This window comes from Archocentrus centrarchus, unplaced genomic scaffold (assembly GCF_007364275.1).
Source record: "Archocentrus centrarchus isolate MPI-CPG fArcCen1 unplaced genomic scaffold, fArcCen1 scaffold_187_ctg1, whole genome shotgun sequence".
Taxonomy (NCBI): domain Eukaryota; kingdom Metazoa; phylum Chordata; class Actinopteri; order Cichliformes; family Cichlidae; genus Archocentrus; species Archocentrus centrarchus.
The window spans coordinates 1-25,434 of record NW_022060232.1 but is presented as its reverse complement, the minus strand read 5'-3'; the positions used below and the strand labels follow the sequence as shown (position 1 = coordinate 25,434).

The window sequence follows — 25,434 nt, the reverse complement described above, 5'->3', positions numbered from 1 at the left end:
ACTTGATCTTAGCCAAAGGGCCGAGAAGCGATGGGCTCCTTCGTCTTCCTGGCTGGCCGCCTTCCCGGGACACGTCTCGCTTGTGACGGTGCGCTATTTCAATTGGCTCCCAGGGAGGCAGCTTTGACCTCGAAGCTCCGCCCACACTTAGCCACAGCGAGCACACGAGAGGCCTGTCGTGCCTCTGTGCTCGCTTACGTCCGTGCGTGTCTTTTTTTTTTTCCGTTAAAAACAAAAAGAAGATGGCCCGGCCGGGTGGCAGAGCCCCCCAAAAATACACGCTTAGTGCTGTCCATCTAACATTTGCGCGCACATTCACACTGCGACGGACACACTTGGAGCACGTCGGGGCTCAGCACCTCGCCCGAGGATACTTTGACGATAAACGAACCTTTCCTTGAACCAACTGGATCGAAAGCTTCACGAGACTTCCGCGCCCGTGGCTGCAGATGACCTCAAACGGCCTCGACTTTTTGCTTTTCCACAAGGTCAGCGGAGAGGGCACCGTTCCCGGAGGCGCTGCAATACCGGTCGATGCGTGGAGCGGATGGAGCGAGCCCCTTATTCGGCTCCCTATTCTAAAAATGCATTTAATATGTCGCCCCCGCATCAGGGGCGTATCAGATATTAAACTGATAAGAACAGATACTACACTTGATCTTAGCCAAAAGGCCGAGAAGCGATGGGCTCCTTCGTCTTCCTGGCTGGGCCGCCTTCCCGGGACACGTCTCGCTTGTGACGGTGCGCTATTTCAATTGGCTCCCAGGGAGGCAGCTTTGACCTCGAAGCTCCGCCCACACTTAGCCACAGCGAGCACACGAGAGGCCTGTCGTGCCTCTGTGCTCGCTTACGTCCGTGCGTGTTTTTTTTTTTTTCCTTTAAAAACAAAAAGAAGATGGCCCGGCCGGGTGGCAGAGCCCCCCAAAAATAAGCACAACTCGCTTAGCATCGCTCTCCACGGAAGTCTTTAGTAAAAGGCGAAAGACTTGTGCGTTATGAAGAGGAGCCAGAAAACGTGTCTCTCTTGCCTCCCCAGAGGCCATAGTGATGCCTAGTCCCGGCCACCGGGGTCATGGTGGCCCCTGTTTGGTTTGCAGAACTCGGGCCCCGCCTGCTCGTCTCCGTAGCAGTAAAATCAGGCCTGGCTGTTTGTGGCGGACCCACGACTGGAGACCAAAGGGTAAATGGACTGGTTCTCTTGCAGCGCTCTTCCATTGTGCTCGAGCGCTCAAAGTGCCTTCATACAATGTGTCTCACTCGCCCATTCACACTACACGCTTAGTGCTGTCCATCTAACATTTGCGCGCACATTCACACTGCGACGGACACACTTGGAGCACGTCGGGGCTCAGCACCTCGCCCGAGGATACTTTGACGATAAACGAACCTTTCCTTGAACCAACTGGATCGAAAGCTTCACGAGACTTCCGCCGCCCGTGGCTGCAGATGACCTCAAACGGCCTCGACTTTTGCTTTTCCACAAGGTCAGCGGAGAGGGCAACCGTTCCCGGAGGCGCTGCAATACCGGGTCGATGCGTGGAGCGGATGGAGCGAGCCCCTTATTCGGCTCCCTATTCTAAAAATGCATTTAATATGTCGCCCCCATCAGGGGCGTATCAGACATTAAACTGATAAGAACAGATACTACACTTGATCTTAGCCAAAAGGCCGAGAAGCGATGGGCTCCTTCGTCTTCCTGGCTGGGCCGCCTTCCCGGGACACGTCTCGCTTGTGACGGTGCGCTATTTCAATTGGCTCCCAGGGAGGCAGCTTTGACCTCGAAGCTCCGCCCACACTTAGCCACAGCGAGCACACGAGAGGCCTGTCGTGCCTCTGTGCTCGCTTACGTCCGTGCGTGTTTTTTTTTTTTTCCTTTAAAAACAAAAGAAGATGGCCCGGCCGGGTGGCAGAGCCCCCCAAAAATAAGCACAACTCGCTTAGCATCGCTCTCCACGGAAGTCTTTAGTAAAAGGCGAAAGACTTGTGCGTTATGAAGAGGAGCCAGAAAGCGTGTCTCTCTCGCCTCCCCGGAGGCCATAGTGATGCCTAGTCCCGGCCACCGGGGTCATGGTGGCCCCTGTTTGGTTTGCAGAACTCGGGCCCCGCTGCTCGTCTCCGTAGCAGTAAAAATCAGGCCTGGCTGTTTGTGGCGGACCCACGACTGGAGACCAAAGGGTAAATGGACTGGTTCTCTTGCAGCGCTCTTCCACTGTGCTCGAGCGCTCAAAGTGCCTTCATACAATGTGTCTCACTCGCCCATTCACACTACGCGCTAAGTGCTGTCCATCTAACATTTGCGCGCACATTCACACTGCGACGGACACACTTGGAGCACGTCGGGGCTCAGCACCTCGCCCGAGGATACTTTGACGATAAACGAACCTTTCCTTGAACCAACTGGATCGAAAGCTTCACGAGACTTCCGCCGCCCGTTGCAGATGACCTCAAACGGCCTCGACTTTTTGCTTTTCCACAAGGTCAGCGGAGAGGGCACCGTTCCCGGAGGCGCTGCAATACCGGTCGATGCGTGGAGCGGATGGAGCGAGCCCCTTATTCGGCTCCCTATTCTAAAAATGCATTTAATATGTCGCCCCCTCATCAGGGGCGTATCAGATATTAAACTGATAAGAACAGATTTTTTTTTTTTTTTTTTTTTTTTTTTTTTTATTATTAACCACTTAACTGGCGGCTAAAAAAAACAAAAAACGCCTGAAAAAGCATACCCAAATTAAACCAGCTGCTGTTCCTGAACTCTTTGGAGTACACACAAAAGTTTAGTGTCTTGCGAAGCAGACAACCTATATTTTTCATTTATGTAGTCAAAAGCACTGTAACTGTAATGAGTTTGTAGCTATTAAGTTTGGAACACAGAAAAAAGTAGACAATTTTTGCCTCGCCTAGATTTTTCCTGATTGTTATCATGTAACTACACACTGAATATAGAAGGTAACGACTGGAAAATACATTGGAGCTGTAGAATGAAGTCTTTTTGTCGTGCATTTCGAATTTCATCAAGATAGCACAAAAGCCTATTGTTTTGTAAAGGTTTTTGTGCATTGATGCCCTGGCGTGCTCTCTCATGTGCCATTTGGATAGTCCAAGTGCCGCATCTAAGCCCCCTTTGACATGCAAATTTTAAAGGGCTGTAACTCCTCAATGCTTCAACATACAGTCATCAATGAGGGCTCTAATCAAAGATACTGTCCTGAGGAATCCTGTACTACACACAAAATTACTGAATAAATCATAAATAAAGCCATATTAATCCAATAAAATATGAATGACACTATTGTACATTGTAAAAAAAAAAATAGTCACAAAACAAATCACCATTTCTGTAAATGCTATTTATTTTTCAGAGTAATGTAAAAAAAAAAACACAGCACAGCAAACTGCAACTATTTACAATTATTCTGCTCTACCCCCACCCCCCCTCACATGGAATTTTCAATGTGCCACTGGTTATAGCAGTCTCTGTTTGGGACAAAGCACAATGGCTTGTCACATGTGGTGCACTGGCCCTTCTGGCCTGTGCTGTAACAGGCATTAGATCCTCTTCATCAGATGAAGAAGCCTCTTCCACCATCTTCTCTTTGGCTGGCTGCCACTCATGATCAGAGGTTCCCATAATTTGTAAAAGAAGGAACAATGTCAGGCCTTCATGCACCAAAAACCCAGTCATTTTTCAGTGATTCCCTTACACACACAAATAAATACATTGTATATCAAAAAAGTACAGTAAATGCAGACAGTGCATACACACATAAATAAAAACCACACAATCCTCCCAGTAGTCCTTGTCTGATACAAAATGTACAACCTCCTCCCATACAATAACCCCCACCCCCAACTTGTAAAACTTTAGACACTTACTGGTCATCTCCATCGGAAAACAAATCTTCTTCTGATGTTGGATCATCAGTTGAACCCAAAAAGTCTGATGCTGAAATGTCGCTCTCTCTCCGTGTGAGCAATTCCACAACCTCCTGAGCGCTGAACTTGGTCTTGCCGGCGGCCCGCTGTGCCATTTCGCAAAACTCCAAAACAACGATGCGATCACGACGATCTCAAATGAAGCTCTGAGACGTTGTCCACCTCACCTTGCCCTTTTATCGGGTGATGCTGACGTAATAGAGAAGCCCACGAAACCCCCAATCGATACTTACAGTTACACCTTTCCCTACCCCCAAACACCTGGCACATTTCAATACGTAAATCACACCACTATACAGCGCCCACGCAAACACACAATATAAGTGGCGCCACAGCGGCGCACGGTTATATTTTCTGTGTATGGTGCATGCCAAGCTCAGCATTACATACATATTTACATCAGAACGGCATATAATACGAGGACGAGCTGAGAATAAAAACTTACCTTCTGCCTTCTGAGTAACAGGTGTTCATTTGCAGCGATAAAACTGGTCAAATCAGCGACGACATTCTCTAATACAAAATAATCCACTCTCGTGAGTCATTTAGTCACTTCGTATAATAAATGTAGTCTGTTTTTGATGCATTCTGACAATCCATTGCCGAGAGAAAACATTGTAAATACTGTTTATGCACGTCAGCGCATAGACTCCTACTTCCTGTTTGGTTTACCGCATGGAGGACGCAGCAAATACGCACTGAATACGCAGGGAGTTTATGCCTTCATGTGAAAACACACCCCATAGTGCCATATACCCACGTGTCGGGAATTTTATTGGCTATCCATCTGTGGTTTTAGATTTCAGGTTAGAGTTGACCAATAAGAACGATTGGAGAACATTTGGGGGCATGTCCTTAAATGTCACATGACGCTCTCTGGATATTATTGGCTCTGGAAAATCCATTTCATAACATGATTGGCTAAATGAGGTGTCAATCGAATTCTGAGGGTCTAGTCTGTCATATAAAAGCATCGTGAGGGCGAACGGCAGCGTTACTGTGACGCTATGAGGCTTCAAAGTCGGAAATCGCTACAGAGGGCCCGCGGGCGGGCCCTTGCCAGTTAACAGGTTAATCAAAATTATTTACAAATTCATAAAAGGTAGAGGAAAAAGAAAAAGGAACATTTATATCACAAGAACAGAAGGAGAAGGACATAATATCCTCATTACATCATCAAACAATAGTCAATTTTCAAATATCAAAACAACAGTATCCATACATGATTCCTTTTTAGTCAAGAGACGATTGAAATATATCGTTTTACAAGCCATGCTGTTTTACCCCTTCACCGGAGGACCTCCTAGGATAACGTCCAGAGGGGATCCTCTCCCTTTGCTCCTTCCTCCATCCTCTCCCGGAGAGCCCGGCCGCCGCCGCAGAGATCTTTTCTGTGTGGCCCCGATTTTCTCCCTCCGCATTCACATAAGGCGATTCTTCTTTGTGGCAGCGCTTCGTGCCGGGTGCGTGCAAGCAAGTTGCAGCGCTACCACCAGGGGGATCTGCCTTTGTGACCTTACCAGCTTGTTCCTTGATATCCACAAGGCGTAGTTAATCGCTACAATTGTGAGCCATATTTTATCAAAATGTTCTTTTTGTATTTCTTTTGGACTTATTCCATATAGCACCAGCTGATCGCTCAGCAGCCCTTTTGCTGGAAGGTGCGGGAAATTTGAGGAGTCGGCTAAAGCCCACAGATCTACTGCAGCTTTGCAGTCCCATAAAACATGTCTTACTGATTCTGGCTGCATGCAGCCTGGTCTAGGACATACATTGTTAGGGGCCATTCCCCTTGCATGCATAACGGCCCGGACTGGGAGAATCTCATGGACCACCATCCACATAAAATCCTTCAGTGCGTTTGGCAAAACAGCATTGCTTGTATTTAACCAATTTTTCGAAATCATCATGTACAATATGCATAATTTTACATGTCTCCTCCCGTGATTTTACAATGGTATTAATTGCACGATGGTCACTGAGTGTGGTCATGTCTTCTTCTTCTAGTTTGTAATGTTTCAAGAATGTCTTTATCATTTCATATGCTGGTGACAGGTTAAAGGCACTGGACGATTATGCTCTATTTCAATCCGCTTCAAACGTCTCAGATATGCACCAAGTTCATAGTACATCAAAGCCTTCGTCCTTTCGTTTCCTCCTTCTTGCGTCACCATCTTCATGTGCAGTGCTGTATAGTGTCCTCCCAGAATGAGGTGTAAGTCAGGAACGTTTTTTTCCGCCTTTCTTCTTCTCCTTCTTCATTATCTGTCTTTTTAGCCTTTCCCATTTTGTATTCCATAAAAAGTAGAACATGCTTCGTTCCAATTTTAAAAGGATCTCTCTAGGTGGAAGAAAAACAACACCTGTTAGTCTCATTAATGATATCATCACTGTTTTTATTATTAGAATTTTACCCTCCATGGTCAGAGTTCTTAAGTTCCAAAACGCAAAGCACTTTTAGCTTTTAATGTATATCAACCCAATTTTGTCTACCTCCACCATCCTTATCGAATTTTATTCCCAATATCTTTCTATTAATATTACTTCCTTTCCAGTCCAATCTTTCCTTTTTCGTCCATGATCCATACATTAAAACTTGTGTTTTTTCTCTATTTATTTTTGATCCAGATGCTTGGCTAAATCGTTCTACAACATCAAAGACCCTTTAGCAGACCATGTATCCACACAAATTATATTAATATCATCCATGTATAAAATACATTTTGCTGTTAAACCTTTACTTCCTGGTATTTCAAAGCCTTTTATCCATGGATCATCTCTTATTATTTGTGCCAAAGGTTCTATACAAATGATGTAAGCAGAGCTGACAGAGGACACCCTTGTCTCAACCTCTCAAGATTTTAATATTTTTTGTCAGAAATCCTTGTACCATAAATTGGCTAGTAATATCTGTATATAACAGTTTTATCCACCGTATAAATCTTTCAGGAAACTTCATTTTTTCCAATACCTTAATTAAATATGTATGTGAAATTCTATCAAAAGCTTTTTCAAAGTCTAAGTTCAATATCATAACTTTATATCACGGTCTAGTGTAAAATGTATTATGTCTCTTATCAAAATTAAACCATCTGTGATTTTCCGTCCAGAAACAGCACATGTTTGATCTGGATGTATCACGTGCTTTAAAAACAATGGTCGCTCTATTCGCTAAGAGCTTACTAAAAAGTTTACAGTCTACATTCAGTAATGAGATTGGTCTCCAATTCTTTAATTCAGCCTTATCATCTTTTTATATATTAACTTAACTAGAGCTATTGTAAAGCTCTCTGGTAATCGCGTCATCGTATTGAATTCACTATAAATTTCTAATAGATCTGGGGCAAGAAGATCCCAAAAGACTGCATAATATTCAATCGGGAGCCCATCTATCCCTGGACTCTTGCTTTTTCGGAAAGATTTCATACATTTTGTTTAATTCAGTTAAATCAAAGTCCCGTTTCAAGAACATTCTCAGCCTGTACCTCTTTTACAATTCTCTGTAGCGTCTCTGTTACTATTACATCTTCTGTCGGTTGGAACTGTACAAATCTCCATAATAATCCTCCACTATTTCCTTTAGGCCTTCGATTTCATTTACCATATTCCCATCCTTATGTTTTAATTCCGTTATTTCATCCTTTCCTTCCATCACTTTTTTGAAAAAGTATCTTGTACACTTTTCCCCTTCTTCAAGTTCTTTTTCTCTACTTCTAATTATCAGTCCTTTTCCTTCCTCTTCTGCTATTCTCTTCATCTCTTTTTGATCAATATTATATCCTCGTTGAAATCTAAACCTTGTGTCTGCAATCTATAATAGCACTGTAATCTTTTCTGTAAAATCAGTATTTTTTTCTTGTCTTTATTTCTCTTTTCCTTTCCTTCGTGTATGAAAAAACTACGCGTTCTTTTCTTTATCATTTCCCACCATTGCAGTCTAGATTCGCATAACTCTTGTATTGTTTGCCAATTTTCATATAATTTTCGGTATTTTTTAACGATTTCCGGGTCTTCTAATAAAGCACAATTTAATTTCCAACAACCCTTTCCATACATTCTATTCTTTGATAAAAGTAAAGTACATTGTATCATTACATGGTCTGAAAAAAAAACAGGAATCAGTCGGGCATTTGTTGCTCGACACTGTCTTATAAAAAAATGGTCTATGCGTGATGCTCTTTTCCCATCAGCACTGTACCATGTGAAAACCTGTTGGTCGGGGTGGGTACTTTTAACAATATCTTCTAACTTAAAGTCTGTACATAATTTCTGTAAGAAGTAAGAAGTCTTATCTCTTTTGAACTCTTCACCTGTATTTTTCCTGTCCTCCTTTCTTAAAACACAGTTAAGGTCTCCACACATAACCAAGGGCATTCTTCCAACTAAATATAGTTCCAAGTCACAAAATAGCTTATATCTATCTTGTACTTCATTGTATGCATAAATATTTAAGATTTTTATGTCTGTTCCCGCGTAACTTACCACTGCCATTATGGCTCTACCATCTCTGATCACTTTAGTTTCCTTTATTTTTAATCTTGAACTATTTACCAAGATTGCCACTCCATCATTTCTATTTTCATCCGATCCTGACCATATTGATTTGTAACGCCACTTATCTTCCCATCTGCTATAGTTTTTCTGATACGGCATACCACATTCCTGGAGGCAGATTACATCTGCCTCAATGTTCTCTAAAAAGGAGAAAATACACTGCGCTCTCAGCATCGAATATATACTCCTTACATTTATTGTGGCTATAGTCAGCGTCATCACTAAAATAATGACAAGAATGTAGTCAAATTTTAGTTTACACATTTTTTGTCCCCTTTTTTCTATGCCTTCTTTTAATGAAGTACAATATTTTTTTTTATATACTTTTCAAGGAGCTTTCTGTATTTCTTGCGAAGTCAGTTCTGACTTTATTTCCATTTCTCTTTCTGCCTCTTGTTCTGGAGATAACATCTCTAGTTCGCTTCCTGGTTCTACTCTAACCCTCATTGCCTCGTTCATCGTCCTTCTCTCTTTAGGGGTTGATTGTAGGGAAATTGTCAAAAAGGACAATTCATTTGGTGAATCCATAGGAAAGCATCGTGAGTTATCAATTTCTGAGTCGTCAGAGCTTTCACCATACCGACCTTTCTTTTCCACTAAATCTTGTCCCTCCAGAGAGGATTCTGGGACTCCTCTCTTAACTTGTTTAGGGTCTATCCTTTCTTCACAATCTTCCTCTTGTTTATCAGTTCCTTTATTTACACTCGTTTCAGACACATCCTTACTTACTTGTGTATCACTTTCAGATTCACTAGATTGAGGGTAGCTCTCTCGTTGTGGTTCACTTGGAGCACCTTTTCCTTGTTCTTCAATCATCTCTTCTCTCAGGGAGTCAATTACCTCACCAGGTATCAAATCAAGCTGATTACTCACAATGTTTGCTTCCTCTTCTTTTTCCTCCTCTCTCCTCGCTGCCTTCAGCCTGTTTGCAAAAGACTTTGGACAGTTTCGAAAGAGGTGGTCGTCTTTCCCACATAAATTACATGTTCTATTGTTTGTGCAATTCTCCACTGTGTGCCCTATTTGTCTACACTTTCTACATATCACCTGTGTGCATGCCTCCACCAAGTGACCTTGTTCCCCACACCTACGGCATTCCTTTGGTTGTCCTTGATAATATATGTAGCCTCTATTCTCACCCAATACAATCATTTGTGGTATGTGTTTCAAACCATTGTAACCATGTGAGTCCTGCCATTGCTGTACGGGTACTCTCCACGCACAGTTCCAAATCCCATCTATATCCCGTACCTTCACCGGTGGTCCTTTCACTGTACAAAATCTCCCCAACCATACTTTTATGTCCTCTGGGTTTACCGTTTCATTAAACATTTTAACAATAACCATTTTCGACATGTAGTCAGTCAATTTTTCCACCTGAAAGATGGAGAACTTTTCCTTCACTTTTTCAAACCTCAACCAAAATTCCCTTAACTTTGCCGCTGTCATGAAGCTCACATCAAAACCCTTTTTCTGAGGGAGCGCAATGATGCAATTTATGTCGTCTGCAGTGAAATCTAGAACCTTCTGAATCAGTTTTCGTGAGAAATCTATTCTTGACATTTCAAATGTTATCCCATTTTCCTCTTTAAAGAGGAAACGTACACTTTGGTGTCTTCTGACACCTGTTTGGGGAGCTGCCATCCTAGTGTGAGGGGGGGGGGGGGGGGGGGGGGGTCCCCCAGACACAGGAGGGAAGCTTGTAGGAGTCAAAGGAAAAAGGTTGTACTTCCCTGTGATGGTCCTCTTCCAGATGGTAATGATCCCAGGAAATTCTCTCTAAGGATTGGAGCCACTCTCCAAAGCACACCGCGTCGCTAAACCAAAAGCTGCCTCCTCCGTCTCCTTCTTCTACTTCTACTGATAAGAACAGATTTTTTTTTTTTTTTTTTTTTTTTTAATTTATATTTGTTAAAGACAGATATTCACAAGCAAGTAGTTATTTACAAAGAGTATTTCAGGGACATATACAGATTCAAAAAAGGAACAAAACCATTTTAACATTTGTATATAAGGCACAGGAAGATCTCACATATAAAAAAAGGGATATGTTAATTACTGTAGTCTTATTCTATACCCTACAGATGGAATAATGTTTATGCCCAAGATATCAAGATCCTTCCCCTTCGCTCCTTCCCACCTGCCTCACCCGGAGAGCCCGGCTGCAGCAACAGTGACCTTTTCTGTGTGACCTGCTTTTGCTCCCTCCGCTTTCACATGAGGCGATTCTTCTTTTTAGCATCGTCCATTTTCTTGCCTGGTGCTTATGGCAATTTGGAGCGATGCTAACGGGGGGATCTGCCTCTGTGACCTAACCAAGAGATTTCTTGCCACCCAAATTGCATTATTTATGGCTACTATAGAGAGCCATATTTCTTTCTGAAGTTCTTTTTGGAATTTTTCTAGGCCGAAGCCATAAAGCACCATTTGTTCATTTAGAGTAGCTTTTTTTGGTAGGTGCGGAAAGTTGTGGGAGTCAGCCATGGTCCACAGGTCGACTGCTGCTTCACATGTCCATAGCACATGTCCTATTGTTTCTGGCTGCTTACAGCCTAACCTTGGACAGACGTCCTTTGTCGCCATTCCCCGTGCATGCATGACAGCACGGACCGGGAGAATCTCGTGGGCAATCATCCACATAAAATCTTTCAACCTGTTTGGGAGGATAGGATGGTTACACTTTAGCCATGTCGTTCTCCAGTCACTATTAACACATTTCTTTATCTTACATGTTTCTTCCCGTGTCTTCACTAATGTCTGGATGGTTTTATGGTTACATAAGATTTCACAGGCTTCATGCTCCAAATTATAATTTCTTAGAAAAGTTTTTATACTTTTATAGGCTGGCGACATATTGAAAGCAACTGGTCGTTTTAAATCACTTGGAATCAGTTTTAATTGTCTCAAATACATCCCAAGCTCATAATAGGCTAAAGCTTTAGTCTTTTCATTCCCTTTTTGTGTTATTATCTTTAGGTGATTCGCCACATAATGGCTACCCAAAGTCAAGTGAAGGTCCGGGACTCCTTTTCCTCCTTTTTCCTTCTGCTTCTTCATATCTGATCTTCTTACCCGCTCCCATTTGGTATTCCATAGAAAATAGAAGAGAATTCGTTCCAATCTTCTTATCGTTTCTCTAGGGGGGAAAAAAACGAGACTCGTTAGTCGTAATGTTGCCAAAAATACTGCTTTTATTACTAAAACTTTCCCTTCCATTGTCAGTGCTCGCAACGACCAATAAGCAACCTTTTTTTTAATTTTTTTATTAGATCAGTCCAATTCTGTTTTCCACAACCATCTACATCAAATTTTACACCCAAAATCTTTCTATCAGAAATATTCTTTTTCCATTCCTGCTTTTCTTCTTCTTTCCAAGGTCCATACATTAAGATTTGTGTTTTTTCTCTATTAATTTTTGATCCAGATGCATTTCCAAATCTATCTACCGTTTGTAAAACTCTATTTGCTGAATAGGTATTTGCACAAATCACATTTATGTCATCCATATATAAGATACATTTAGTCATCAAACCACCACAACCTGGTAGTTCAAGACCTCTTATGTGTCGGTCATTTCTCAAAATCTGGGCTAGGGGTTCAATACATAAAATGTATAATATTGCTGACAAGGGACAACCTTGTCTCACTCCTCTTTTGATCTTTATTTCTGTCGTTAAAGTCCCTTGGACTAAAATTCGGCTTATCGTGTCAGTGTATAGAAGTGAAATCCACTTTATAAATTTTGTGGGGCCAACCATTTTGTTTAAGACTCTAAAAAGATATTCGTGTGATATCCTATCGAATGCTTTTTCAAAATCTAAATTTAACATCATCATTTTACTTCCACGATCTTGGGTGTAATGTATTATGTCTCTTATCAAAAACAGACCATCCGTAATTTTACGTCCAGGGACCGCGCACATTTGATCTGGATGTATTAATTGGCCTAATATTCCTGTCAATCTATTTGCTAAAAGTTTACTGAAGAGTTTATAATCGACATTCAATAGGGAGATTGGTCTCCAATTCTTCAGATCTATTTTTTCACCTTTTTTGTATATCAGTTTCACTAGAGCTATTGTAAAGCTCTGTGGAAGACATGTCATTTCTTGAAACTCATTAAAGATATCTAAGATATCTGGTGCAATGAGATCCCAAAAAGTCTCATAAAATTCTATCGGCAGACCATCCATTCCTGGACTTTTTTTCTTACTAAAGTTTCCCATACATTTTGTTAATTCTATTAGATTAAAGCCTTTTTCCAAATTCTCTTTTTCTATCACCTTTTTTTCGAGAATATCTAATGTTTCTCGAACCACCTCTTCTTCTACGGGTTGGTAGTCATATAAAGTTTTATAATAGTCTTCTATTATCATTCTTAAATCTTGATTATCTTCCTTTATCTTACCCTCTTTGTCTCTAAGTTCCATTATTTCATCTCGTCCATCTATTATTTTTTTAAAAAAGTATCTTGTACATTTCTCACCTTCTTCAATTTCTCTTTCTTTACTCCGTATTATCGCTCCAATCGCTTTTTTTTTCCATTAAATTTTTTATTTCTTTTTTTATGTCAATTATTTCTTTATAAAGATCCAAGCCACATCTTTCCAATTTGAAATATGTCTGTAAACGTCTTTGTAATTTAGACAGTTTTTTCTTTTCACGTTGTTTCTTATATTTTCCTTCCTTAATGAAAAAAGAACATGTCCTTTTTTTTACTATTTCCCACCATTGTAATCTCGATTCACAAAGTTCTTGTATCGTCTGCCATCTTCTGTATTCATTTTTGTATTTTTCCACAATCTTTTTTTCTTTTAATAAGGAGCAATTTAATTTCCAAACTCCCTTTCCCCATTCGCTATTTGTTCGAATAGCTACAGTACTTTTTATCATAATATGGTCTGAGAAAAAAACTGGAATTAATTGTACATCCTGAATTTGGCAGTGCTTAATAAAAATATAGTCTATACGTGATGCTTGTTTTCCATCTGGGCTATACCAAGTAAATTTTTGTTGTCCCTCAAATCTATTTTTACATACATCTTCAAGTTTAAAATCATAACATAATCTTTGTAGAAAGGTCGCGGTTTTATCCCTCTTAAAATCTTCGCCCATGTTTAACCTATCTTCCTTCTCTAATATGCAGTTGAAATCCCCACACATCAGGAATGGATCTCTAGTTATCAAATATGGATCCAAATCATTAAACAGTTTTAGTCTCTCATCCTTTTCATTATATCCATAGATATTTAATATTTTTACTTTATTTCCTCTACATTCAACCTCCGCTATTTGAGCTCTCCCTTGTCTTATGATGATACTATTATTAAATTTAATGTGTGGGCTATTTGCTAGAATCGCTACACCATCATTTTTATTTTCGTCTGATCCAGACCAGATGGATTTAAAACGCCATTTATCCTCCCATTTCGTATAATGTGTCCGAAAGGGGATTGTGCATTCTTGTAAGCAAAGAATATCAGCTTGTACAGTCTCCAAAAAGGGGAAAATAGAATGTACTCTGACATCTGAGCAAATACTCCTGACATTTATTGACGCTATTGTAAACATTATTAAGAATAGTGTATAAAGACTGTAAGCGAAAAGAGGTCTTTTGTAAATTTGGTATCGTGCCATTTTATTTCCTTTTTTTCCCATTTTAAACTCATTATTGGCCCGGAACTTCCCGGATTTCCTGTGAAATGAGTTCTGATTTAATCTTTTTCATTCTTTCTTCTTCTGTAACTGATTCCATTTTTTCTTGTTCTTCTTCTGATCTATATCTCATCGCATAATTCATTGTTCGTTTTTCTTTTGGGGTAGACTGTACTGCTATTGCTAAGAAAGACAATTCATTTGGTGAGTTCGATGGGAAGCAATGCGCTGTTTCTGCCTCAGAGTCTTGTGAACTCTCCATATATTTCCCTCTTTTCTCCATAATATCCCCTTCTTCTCTAGATGACTCTGGGATTATTCTTTTCCCTTGGTTAGTAATTTTGCCTCTTTCTTCCTCCTCCTCCCCATCTTCGAAATCTCTGCAGTCTTCCATATTTAGAGATTCTTCTTCTAAATTATGCTCACCTTCTGTTTCAGAAGTCTGATCGAGTTGTTCGTGTTCATTTTCACCTCTTGCCTGTGGCATTGTAGGCTCACCTGTTGCTTGTTGGAGTGGTCGCTCGTTCAATTGAACGCTGATTGGTTCCACCTGCAGGTGGTTTGGATGTCCCATGCGTATGTTACCTTCCTCCTTTTTTGACGCCTTTAATCTATTTGCAAAGGACTGAGGACAATTTCTGAAAAGATGATCTTCGTTACCACATAAGTTACAGGTTTTGTTATTTGTACATATTTCCACTGTGTGCCCTATCTGCCTACACTTTTTACACACCACTTGTGTGCACGCCTCCACCAAGTGTCCCTGTTCCCCACATCTGCGACATATCTTTGGTTGGTTTTGGTAGTAAACATAACCTCTATTCTCACCCAACACTATTGTCTGTGGAATGTGTTTCAAACCATATATTCCCTGTGGGTCTAGCCACTGCTGAATTGGTACTCTCCATGCACAATTCCAAATTCCGTCAATATCTCTGACTTTGACTGGTGAACCTTTCACCGTACAAAATCTTCCCAACCACATCTTGATATCTTCTGGGTTCACCATTTCATTGAACATCTTGACAATCACTGTTTTTGATGCATAATCAGTTAGTTTTTCTACATTGAAGATAGCAAATTGGTCTTTTGCAGTTTCAAATCTTGTCCAGAATTCTCGTAGTAACGCTGCCGTCATAAAGCTCACATCAAATCCCTTCTTCTGTGGTAACGTAATAATACAGTTCAGATCAGTGACCTTAAATCTCAATGCTTTCTGCAATAGTTGTCTTGAAAAGTCAATTCTTGTCATTTCGTACAGAGTGCCATTTTCCTCCTTAAACAGGAATCGCACACTCTGATGTCTTCTTACCGTCACAGGTGGAGCTGCCATCCTGGCAGAGTGGGGGACGAACCCTCCCTGCTACAGGCAGCTAAGCACTTAAAAGAAAGTCTTGTCTTACCTCAGTTTTGTTGCTTGTAGAGAAGAAACAAAATTCGGTAGAAGGACCAAAAGAGAGCGCTGTCGATCCGCTTCTGATAAGAACAGATACTACACTTGATCTTAGCCAAAAGGCCGAGAAGCGATGGGCTCCTTCGTCTTCCTGGCTGGGCCGCCTTCCCGGGACACGTCTCGCTTGTGACGGTGCGCTATTTCAATTGGCTCCCAGGGAGGCAGCTTTGACCTCGAAGCTCCGCCCACACTTAGCCACAGCGAGCACAGGAGAGGCCTGTCGTGCCTCTGTGCTCGCTTACGTCCGTGCGTGTCTTTTTTTTTTTCCGTTAAAAACAAAAAGAAGATGGCCCAGCCGGGTGGCAGAGCCCCCCCAAAATAAGCACAACTCGCTTAGCATCGCTCTCCACGGAAGTCTTTAGTAAAAGGCGAAAGACTTGTGCGTTATGAAGAGAAGCCAGAAAACGTGTCTCTCTCGCCTCCCCAGAGGCCAGAGTGATGCCTAGTTCCGGCCACCGGCGTCATGGTGGCCCCTGTTTGGTTTGCAGAACTCGGGCCCCGCCTGCTCATGTCCGTAGCAGTAAAAATCAGGCCTGGCTGTTTGTGGCGGACCCACGACTGGAGACCAAAGGGTAAATGGACTGGTTCTCTTGCAGCGCTCTTCCACTGTGCTCGAGCGCTCAAAGTGCCTTCATACAATGTGTCTCACTCGCCCATTCACACTACGCGCTAAGTGCTGTCCATCTAACATTTGCGCGCACATTCACACTGCGACGGACACACTTGGAGCACGTCGGGGCTCAGCACCTCGCCCGAGGATACTTTGACGATAAATGAACCTTTCCTTGAACCAACTGGATCGAAAGCTTCACGAGACTTCCGCCGCCCGTGGCTGCAGATGACCTCAAACGGCCTCGACTTTTTGCTTTTCCACAAGGTCAGCGGAGAGGGCACCGTTCCCGGAGGCGCTGCAATACCGGGTCGATGCGTGGAGCGGATGGAGCGAGCCCCTTATTCGGCTCCCTATTCTAAAAATGCATTTAATATGTCGCCCCCGCATCAGGGGCGTATCAGATATTAAACTGATAAGAACAGATACTACACTTGATCTTAGCCAAAAGGCCGAGAAGCGATGGGCTCCTTCGTCTTCCTGGCTGGGCCGCCTTCCCGGGACACGTCTCGCTTGTGACGGTGCGCTATTTCAATTGGCTCCCAGGGAGGCAGCTTTGACCTCGAAGCTCCGCCCACACTTAGCCACAGCGAGCACACGAGAGGCCTGTCGTGCCTCTGTGCTCGCTTACGTCCGTGCGTGTCTTTTTTTTTTTCCTTTAAAAACAAAAGAAGATGGCCCGGCCGGGGTGGCAGAGCCCCCCAAAAATAAGCACAACTCGCTTAGCATCGCTCTCCACGGAAGTCTTTAGTAAAAGGCGAAAGACTTGTGCGTTATGAAGAGGAGCCAGAAAGCGTGTCTCTCTCGCCTCCCCGGAGGCCATAGTGATGCCTAGTCCCGGCCCCCGGGGTCATGGTGGCCCCTGTTTGGTTGCAGAACTCGGGCCCCGCCTGCTCGTCTCCGTAGCAGTAAAAATCAGGCCTGGCTGTTTGTGGCGGACCCACGACTGGAGACCAAAGGGTAAATGGACTGGTTCTCTTGCAGCGCTCTTCCATTGTGCTCGAGCGCTCAAAGTGCCTTCATACAATGTGTCTCACTCGCCCATTCACACTACACGCTAAGTGCTGTCCATCTAACATTTGCGCGCACATTCACACTGCGACGGACACACTTGGAGCACGTCGGGGCTCAGCACCTCACCCGAGGATACTTTGACGATAAATGAACCTTTCCTTGAACCAACTGGATCGAAAGCTTCACGAGACTTCCGCCGCCCGTGGCTGCAGATGACCTCAAACGGCCTCGACTTTTTGCTTTTCCACAAGGTCAGCGGAGAGGGCACCGTTCCCGGAGGCGCTGCAATACCGGGTCGATGCGTGGAGCGGATGGAGCGAGCCCCTTATTCGGCTCCCTATTCTAAAAATGCATTTAATATGTCGCCCCCGCATCAGGGGCGTATCAGATATTAAACTGATAAGAACAGATACTACACTTGATCTTAGCCAAAAGGCCGAGAAGCGATGGGCTCCTTCGTCTTCCTGGCTGGGCCGCCTTCCCGGGACACGTCTCGCTTGTGACGGTGCGCTATTTCAATTGGCTCCCAGGGAGGCAGCTTTGACCTCGAAGCTCCGCCCACAGTTAGCCACAGCGAGCACACGAGAGGCCTGTCGTGCCTCTGTGCTCGCTTACGTCCGTGCGTGTCTTTTTTTTTTTCCTTTAAAAACAAAAGAAGATGGCCCAGCCAGGTGGCAGAGCCCCCCAAAAATAAGCACAACTCGCTTAGCATCGCTCTCCACGGAAGTCTTTAGTAAAAGGCGAAAGACTTGTGCGTTATGAAGAGGAGCCAGAAAGCGTGTCTCTCTCGCCTCCCCGGAGGCCAGAGTGATGCCTAGTCCCGGCCACCGGGGTCATGGTGGCCCCTGTTTGGTTTGCAGAACTCGGGCCCCGCCTGCTCGTCTCCGTAGCAGTAAAAATCAGGCCTGGCTGTTTGTGGCGGACCCACGACTGGAGACCAAAGGGTAAATGGACTGGTTCTCTTGCAGCGCTCTTCCATTGTGCTCGAGCGCTCAAAGTGCCTTCATACAATGTGTCTCACTCGCCCATTCACACTACACGCTAAGTGCTGTCCATCTAACATTTGCGCGCACATTCACACTGCGACGGACACACTTGGAGCACGTCGGGGCTCAGCACCTCGCCCGAGGATACTTTGACGATAAACGAACCTTTCCTTGAACCAACTGGATCGAAAGCTTCACGAGACTTCCGCCGCCCGTGGCTGCAGATGACCTCAAACGGCCTCGACTTTTTGCTTTTCCACAAGGTCAGCGGAGAGGGCACCGTTCCCGGAGGCGCTGCAATACCGGGTCGATGCGTGGAGCGGATGGAGCGAGCCCCTTATTCGGCTCCCTATTCTAAAAATGCATTTAATATGTCGCCCCCGCATCAGGGGCGTATCAGATATTAAACTGATAAGAACAGATACTACACTTGATCTTAGCCAAAAGGCCGAGAAGCGATGGGCTCCTTCGTCTTCCTGGCTGGGCCGCCTTCCCGGGACACGTCTCGCTTGTGACGGTGCGCTATTTCAATTGGCTCCCAGGGAGGCAGCTTTGACCTCGAAGCTCCGCCCACACTTAGCCACAGCGAGCACACGAGAGGCCTGTCGTGCCTCTGTGCTCGCTTACGTCCGTGCGTGTCTTTTTTTTTTTCCTTTAAAAACAAAAAGAAGATGGCCCGGCCGGGTGGCAGAGCCCCCCAAAAATAAGCACAACTCGCTTAGCATCGCTCTCCACGGAAGTCTTTAGTAAAAGGCGAAAGACTTGTGCGTTATGAAGAGGAGCCAGAAAGCGTGTCTCTCTCGCCTCCCCGGAGGCCATAGTGATGCCTAGTCCCGGCCACCGGGGTCATGGTGGCCCCTGTTTGGTTTGCAGAACTCGGGCCCCGCCTGCTCGTCTCCGTAGCAGTAAAAATCAGGCCTGGCTGTTTGTGGCGGACCCACGACTGGAGACCAAAGGGTAAATGGACTGGTTCTCTTGCAGCGCTCTTCCACTGTGCTCGAGCGCTCAAAGTGCCTTCATACAATGTGTCTCACTCGCCCATTCACACTACGCGCTAAGTGCTGTCCATCTAACATTTGCGCGCACATTCACACTGCGACGGACACACTTCGAGCACGTCGGGGCTCAGCACCTCGCCCGAGGATACTTTGACGATAAACGAACCTTTCCTTGAACCAACTGGATCGAAAGCTTCACGAGACTTCCGCCGCCCGTGGCTGCAGATGACCTCAAACGGCCTCGACTTTTTGCTTTTCCACAAGGTCAGCGGAGAGGGCACCGTTCCCGGAGGCGCTGCAATACCGGGTCGATGCGTGGAGCGGATGGAGCGAGCCCCTTATTCGGCTCCCTATTCTAAAATGCATTTAATATGTCGCCCCCGCATCAGGGGCGTATCAGATATTAAACTGATAAGAACAGATTTTTTTTTTTTTTTTTTTTTTTTTTTTATTATTAATCAAAATTATTTACAAATTCATAAAAGGTAGAGGAAAAGGAAAAGGAACATTTATATCACAAGAACAGAAGGAGAAGGACATAATATCCTCATTACATCATCAAACAATAGTCAATTTTCAAATATCAAAACAACAGTATCCATACATGATTCCTTTTTAGTCAAGAGGCGATTGAAATATATCGTTTTAAAAGCCATGCTGTTTTACCCCCTCACCGGAGGACCTCCTAGGATTACGTCCAGAGGGGATCCTCTCCCTTTGCTCCTTCCCTCCATCCTCTCCCGGAGAGCCCGGCCGCCGCCGCAGAGATCTTTCTGTGTGGCCCCGATTTTCTCCCTCCGCATTCACATAAAGGCGATTCTTCTTTGTGGCAGCGCTTCTTGCCGGGTGCGTGCAGCAAGTTGCAGCGCTACCACCAGGGGGATCTGCCTTTGTGACCTTACCAGCTTGTTCCTTGAAATCCACAAGGCGTAGTTAATCGCTACAATTGTGAGCCATATTTTATCAAATTGTTCTTTTTGTATTCTTTTGGACTTATTCCATATAGCACCAGCTGATCGCTCAGCAGCCCTTTTGCTGGAAGGTGCGGGAAATTTGAGGAGTCGGCTAAAGCCCACAGATCTACTGCAGCTTTGCAGTCCCATAAAACATGTCTTACTGATTCTGGCTGCGTGCAGCCTGGTCTAGGACATACATTGTTAGGGGCCATTCCCCTTGCATGCATAACGGCCCGGACTGGGAGAATCTCATGGACCACCATCCACATAAAATCCTTCAGTGCGTTTGGCAAAACAGCATTGCTTGTATTTAACCAAATTTTTTCGAAATCATCATGTACAATATGCATAATTTTACATGTCTCCTCCCGTGATTTTACAATGGTATTAATTGCACGATGGTCACTGAGTGTGGTCATGTCTTCTTCTTCTAGTTTGTAATGTTTCAAGAATGACTTTATCATTTCATATGCTGGTGACAGGTTAAAGGCCACTGGACGATTATGCTCTATTTCAATCAGCTTCAAACGTCTCAGATATGCACCAAGTTCATAGTACATCAAAGCCTTCGTCCTTTCGTTTCCTCCTTCTTGCGTCACCATCTTCATGTGCAGTGCTGTATAGTGTCCTCCCAGAATGAGGTGTAAGTCAGGAACGTTTTTTCCGCCTTTCTTCTTCTCCTTCTTCATTATCTGTCTTTTTAGCCTTTCCCATTTTGTATTCCATAAAAAGTAGAACATGCTTCGTTCCAATTTTAAAAGGATCTCTCTAGGTGGAAGAAAAACAACACCTGTTAGTCTCATTAATGATATCATCACTGTTTTTATTATTAGAATTTTACCCTCCATGGTCAGAGTTCTTAAGTTCCAAAACGCAAAGCACTTTTAGCTTTTAATGTTATATCAACCCAATTATTTGTCTACCTCCACCATCCTTATCGAATTTTATTCCAATATCTTTCTATTAATATTACTTCCTTCCAGTCTAATCTTTCCTTTTTCGTCCATGATCCATACATTAAAACTTGTGTTTTTTCTCTATTTATTTTTGATCCAGATGCTTGGCTAAATCGTTCTACAACATCAAAGACCCTTTTAGCAGACCATGTATCCACACAAATTATATTAATATCATCCATGTATAAAATACATTTTGCTGTTTAAACCTTTACTTCCTGGTATTTCAAAGCCTTTTATCCATGGATCATCTCTTTATTATTTGTGGCCAAAGGTTCTATACAAATGATGTAAAGCAGAGCTGACAGAGGACACCCTTGTCTCAAACCTCTCAAGATTTTAATATTTTTTGTCAGAAATCCTTGTACCATAAATTGGCTAGTAATATCTGTATATAACAGTTTTATCCACCGTATAAATCTTTCAGGAAACTTCATTTTTTCCAATACCTTAATTAAATATGTATGTGAAATTCTATCAAAAGCTTTTTCAAAGTCTAAGTCAATATCATAACTTTATATCACGGTCTAGTGTAAAATGTATTATGTCTCTTATCAAAATTAAACCATCTGTGATTTTCCGTCCAGAAACAGCACATGTTTGATCTGGATGTATCACGTGCTTTAAAACAATGGTCGCTCTATTCGCTAAGAGCTTACTAAAAAGTTTACAGTCTACATTCAGTAATGAGATTGGTCTCCAATTCTTTAATTCAGCCTTATCATCTTTTTTTATATATTAACTTAACTAGAGCTATTGTAAAGCTCTCTGGTAATCGCGTCATCGTATTGAATTCACTATAAATTTCTAATAGATCTGGGCAAGAAGATCCCAAAAGACTGCATAATATTCAATCGGGAGCCCATCTATCCCTGGACTCTTGCTTTTTCGGAAAGATTTCATACATTTTGTTAATTCAGTTAAATCAAAGTCCCGTTCAAGAACATTCTCAGCCTGTACCTCTTTTACAATTCTCTGTAGCGTCTCTGTTACTATTACATCTTCTGTCGGTTGGAAACTGTACAAATCTCCATAATAATCCTCCACTATTTCCTTTAGGCCTTCGATTTCATTTACCATATTCCCATCCTTATGTTTTAATTCCGTTATTTCATCCTTTCCTTCCATCACTTTTTTGAAAAAGTATCTTGTACACTTTTCCCCTTCTTCAAGTTCTTTTTCTCTACTTCTAATTATCAGTCCTTTTCCTTCCTCTTCTGCTATTCTCTTCATCTCTTTTTTGATCAATATTATATCCTCGTTGAAATCTAAACCTTGTGTCTGCAATCTATAATAGCACTGTAATCTTTTCTGTAAAATCAGTATTTTTTTCTTGTCTTTATTTCTCTTTTCCTTTCCTTGTGTATGAAAAAACTACGCGTTCTTTTCTTTATCATTTCCCACCATTGCAGTCTAGATTCGCATAACTCTTGTATTGTTTGCCAATTTTCATATAATTTTCGGTATTTTTTAACTATTTCCGGGTCTTCTAATAAAGCACAATTTAATTTCCAACAACCCTTTCCATACATTCTATTCTTTGATAAAAGTAAAGTACATTGTATCATTACATGGTCTGAGAAAAAAACAGGAATCAGTCGGGCATTTGTGCTCGACACTGTCTTATGAAAAAATGGTCTATGCGTGATGCTCTTTTCCCCATCAGCACTGTACCATGTGAAAACCTGTTGGTCGGGGTGGGTACTTTTAACAATATCTTCTAACTTAAAGTCCGTACATAATTTCTGTAAGAAGTAAGAAGTCTTATCTCTTTTGAACTCTTCACCTGTATTTTTCCTGTCCTCCTTTCTTAAAACACAGTTAAGGTCTCCACACATAACCAAGGGCATTCTTCCAACTAAATATAGTTCCAAGTCACAAAATAGCTTATATCTATCTTGTACTTCATTGTATGCATAAATATTTAAGATTTTTATGTCTGTTCCCGCGTAACTTACCACTGCCATTATGGCTCTACCATCTCTGATCACTTTAGTTTCCTTTATTTTTAATCTTGAACTATTTACCAAGATTGCCACTCCATCATTTCTATTTTCATCCGATCCTGACCATATTGATTTGTAACGCCACTTATCTTCCATCTGCTATAGTTTTTCTGATACGGCATACCACATTCCTGGAGGCAGATTACATCTGCCTCAATGTTCTCTAAAAAGGAGAAAATACACTGCGCTCTCAGCATCGAATATATACTCCTTACATTTATTGTGGCTATAGTCAGCGTCATCACTAAAATAATGACAAGAATGTAGTCAAATTTTAGTTTACACATTTTTTGTCCCCTTTTTTCTATACCTTCTTTAATGAAGTACAATATTTTTTTTTATATACTTTTCAAGGAGCTTTCTGTATTTCTTGCGAAGTCAGTTCTGACTTTATTTCCATTCTCTTTCTGCCTCTTGTTCTGGAGATAACATCTCTAGTTCGCTTCCTGGTTCTACTCTAACCCTCATTGCCTCGTTCATCGTCCTTCTCTCTTTAGGGGTTGATTGTAGGGAAATTGTCCAAAAGGACAATTCATTTGGTGAATCCATAGGAAAGCATCGTGAGTTATCAATTTCTGAGTCGTCAGAGCTTTCACCATACCGACCTTTCTTTTCCACTCAATCTTGTCCCTCCAGAGAGGATTCTGGGACTCCTCTCTTAACTTGTTTAGGGTCTATCCTTTCTTCACAATCTTCCTCTTGTTTATCAGTTCCTTTATTTACACTCGTTTCAGACACATCCTTACTTACTTGTGTATCACTTTCAGATTCACTAGATTGAGGGTAGCTCTCTCGTTGTGGTTCACTTGGAGCACCTTTTCCTTGTTCTTCAATCATCTCTTCTCTCAGGGAGTCAATTACCTCACCAGGTATCAAATCAAGCTGATTACTCACAATGTTTGCTTCCTCTTCTTTTTCCTCCTCTCTCCTCGCTGCCTTCAGCCTGTTTGCAAAAGACTTTGGACAGTTTCGAAAGAGGTGGTCGTCTTTCCCACATAAATTACATGTTCTATTGTTTGTGCAATTCTCCACTGTGTGCCCTATTTGTCTACACTTTCTACATATCACCTGTGTGCATGCCTCCACCAAGTGACCTTGTTCCCCACACCTACGGCATTCCTTTGGTTGTCCTTGATAATATATGTAGCCTCTATTCTCACCCAATACAATCATTTGTGGTATGTGTTTCAAACCATTGTAACCATGTGAGTCCTGCCATTGCTGTACGGGTACTCTCCACGCACAGTTCCAAATCCCATCTATATCCCGTACCTTCACCGGTGGTCCTTTCACTGTACAAAATCTCCCCAACCATACTTTTATGTCCTCTGGGTTTACCGTTTCATTAAACATTTTAACAATAACCATTTTCGACATGTAGTCAGTCAATTTTTCCACCTGAAAGATGGAGAACTTTTCCTTCACTTTTTCAAACCTCAACCAAAATTCCCTTAACTTTGCCGCTGTCATGAAGCTCACATCAAAACCCTTTTTCTGAGGGAGCGCAATGATGCAATTTATGTCGTCTGCAGTGAAATCTAGAACCTTCTGAATCAGTTTTCGTGAGAAATCTATTCTTGACATTTCAAATGTTATCCCATTTTCCTCTTTAAAGAGGAACGTACACTTTGGTGTCTTCTGACACCTGTTTGGGGAGCTGCCATCCTTGTGTGAGGGGGGGGGGTCCCCCAGACACAGGAGGGAAGCTTGTAGGAGTCAAAGGAAAAAGGTTGTACTTCCCTGTGATGGTCCTCTTCCAGATGGTAATGATCCCAGGAAATTCTCTCTAAGGATTGGAGCCACTCTCCAAAGCACACCGCGTCGCAAACCAAAAGCTGCCTCCTCCGTCTCCTCTCCTTCTCTACTTCTACTGATAAGAACAGATACTACACTTGATCTTAGCCAAAAGGCCGAGAAGCGATGGGCTCCTTCGTCTTCCTGGCTGGGCCGCCTTCCCGGGACACGTCTCGCTTGTGACGGTGCGCTATTTCAATTGGCTCCCAGGGAGGCAGCTTTGACCTCGAAGCTCCGCCCACACTTAGCCACAGCGAGCACACGAGAGGCCTGTCGTGCCTCTGTGCTCGCTTACGTCCGTGCGTGTTTTTTTTTTTCCGTTAAAAACAAAAAGAAGATGGCCCGGCCGGGTGGCAGAGCCCCCCAAAAATAAGCACAACTCGCTTAGCATCGCTCTCCACGGAAGTCTTTAGTAAAAGGCGAAAGACTTGTGCGTTATGAAGAGAAGCCAGAAACGTGTCTCTCTCGCCTCCCAGAGGCCATAGTGATGCCTAGTCCGGCCACCGGGTCATGGTGGCC

The 25,434-nt window shown here is 42.9% G+C and overlaps 12 non-coding genes and 4 pseudogenes across 12 annotated transcripts; all 16 read right to left on the bottom strand.

Moving 5' to 3' along the window:
* Positions 1 to 494: 494 nt before the first annotated feature.
* LOC115775565 (U2 spliceosomal RNA) lies at positions 495 to 684 on the bottom strand. The gene has a single exon (XR_004019348.1). It is a non-coding gene; the product is annotated as a U2 spliceosomal RNA (small nuclear RNA).
* A 213-nt stretch (positions 685 to 897) lies between these two features.
* Positions 898 to 1,015, bottom strand: LOC115775557 (U5 spliceosomal RNA). Its single transcript, XR_004019340.1, has one exon. It is a non-coding gene; the product is annotated as a U5 spliceosomal RNA (small nuclear RNA).
* A 475-nt stretch (positions 1,016 to 1,490) lies between these two features.
* Positions 1,491 to 1,680, bottom strand: LOC115775566 (U2 spliceosomal RNA). Its single transcript, XR_004019349.1, has one exon. It is a non-coding gene; the product is annotated as a U2 spliceosomal RNA (small nuclear RNA).
* Positions 1,681 to 1,892: 212 nt separating this feature from the next.
* On the bottom strand, positions 1,893 to 2,010 carry LOC115775560 (U5 spliceosomal RNA). Its single transcript, XR_004019343.1, has one exon. It is a non-coding gene; the product is annotated as a U5 spliceosomal RNA (small nuclear RNA).
* A 473-nt stretch (positions 2,011 to 2,483) lies between these two features.
* On the bottom strand, positions 2,484 to 2,703 carry LOC115775552 (uncharacterized; annotated as a pseudogene).
* A 12,754-nt stretch (positions 2,704 to 15,457) lies between these two features.
* LOC115775553 (uncharacterized) lies at positions 15,458 to 15,670 on the bottom strand (annotated as a pseudogene).
* A 213-nt stretch (positions 15,671 to 15,883) lies between these two features.
* On the bottom strand, positions 15,884 to 16,001 carry LOC115775563 (U5 spliceosomal RNA). Its single transcript, XR_004019346.1, has one exon. It is a non-coding gene; the product is annotated as a U5 spliceosomal RNA (small nuclear RNA).
* A 477-nt stretch (positions 16,002 to 16,478) lies between these two features.
* Positions 16,479 to 16,669, bottom strand: LOC115775564 (U2 spliceosomal RNA). Its single transcript, XR_004019347.1, has one exon. It is a non-coding gene; the product is annotated as a U2 spliceosomal RNA (small nuclear RNA).
* A 213-nt stretch (positions 16,670 to 16,882) lies between these two features.
* Positions 16,883 to 17,000, bottom strand: LOC115775561 (U5 spliceosomal RNA). The gene has a single exon (XR_004019344.1). It is a non-coding gene; the product is annotated as a U5 spliceosomal RNA (small nuclear RNA).
* Positions 17,001 to 17,476: 476 nt separating this feature from the next.
* Positions 17,477 to 17,667, bottom strand: LOC115775562 (U2 spliceosomal RNA). Its single transcript, XR_004019345.1, has one exon. It is a non-coding gene; the product is annotated as a U2 spliceosomal RNA (small nuclear RNA).
* Positions 17,668 to 17,879: 212 nt separating this feature from the next.
* LOC115775556 (U5 spliceosomal RNA) lies at positions 17,880 to 17,997 on the bottom strand. Its single transcript, XR_004019339.1, has one exon. It is a non-coding gene; the product is annotated as a U5 spliceosomal RNA (small nuclear RNA).
* Positions 17,998 to 18,474: 477 nt separating this feature from the next.
* Positions 18,475 to 18,665, bottom strand: LOC115775550 (U2 spliceosomal RNA). Its single transcript, XR_004019338.1, has one exon. It is a non-coding gene; the product is annotated as a U2 spliceosomal RNA (small nuclear RNA).
* Positions 18,666 to 18,878: 213 nt separating this feature from the next.
* Positions 18,879 to 18,996, bottom strand: LOC115775559 (U5 spliceosomal RNA). The gene has a single exon (XR_004019342.1). It is a non-coding gene; the product is annotated as a U5 spliceosomal RNA (small nuclear RNA).
* A 477-nt stretch (positions 18,997 to 19,473) lies between these two features.
* On the bottom strand, positions 19,474 to 19,692 carry LOC115775551 (uncharacterized; annotated as a pseudogene).
* Positions 19,693 to 24,951: 5,259 nt separating this feature from the next.
* On the bottom strand, positions 24,952 to 25,043 carry LOC115775554 (uncharacterized; annotated as a pseudogene).
* Positions 25,044 to 25,254: 211 nt separating this feature from the next.
* Positions 25,255 to 25,372, bottom strand: LOC115775558 (U5 spliceosomal RNA). Its single transcript, XR_004019341.1, has one exon. It is a non-coding gene; the product is annotated as a U5 spliceosomal RNA (small nuclear RNA).
* Positions 25,373 to 25,434: the final 62 nt, after the last annotated feature.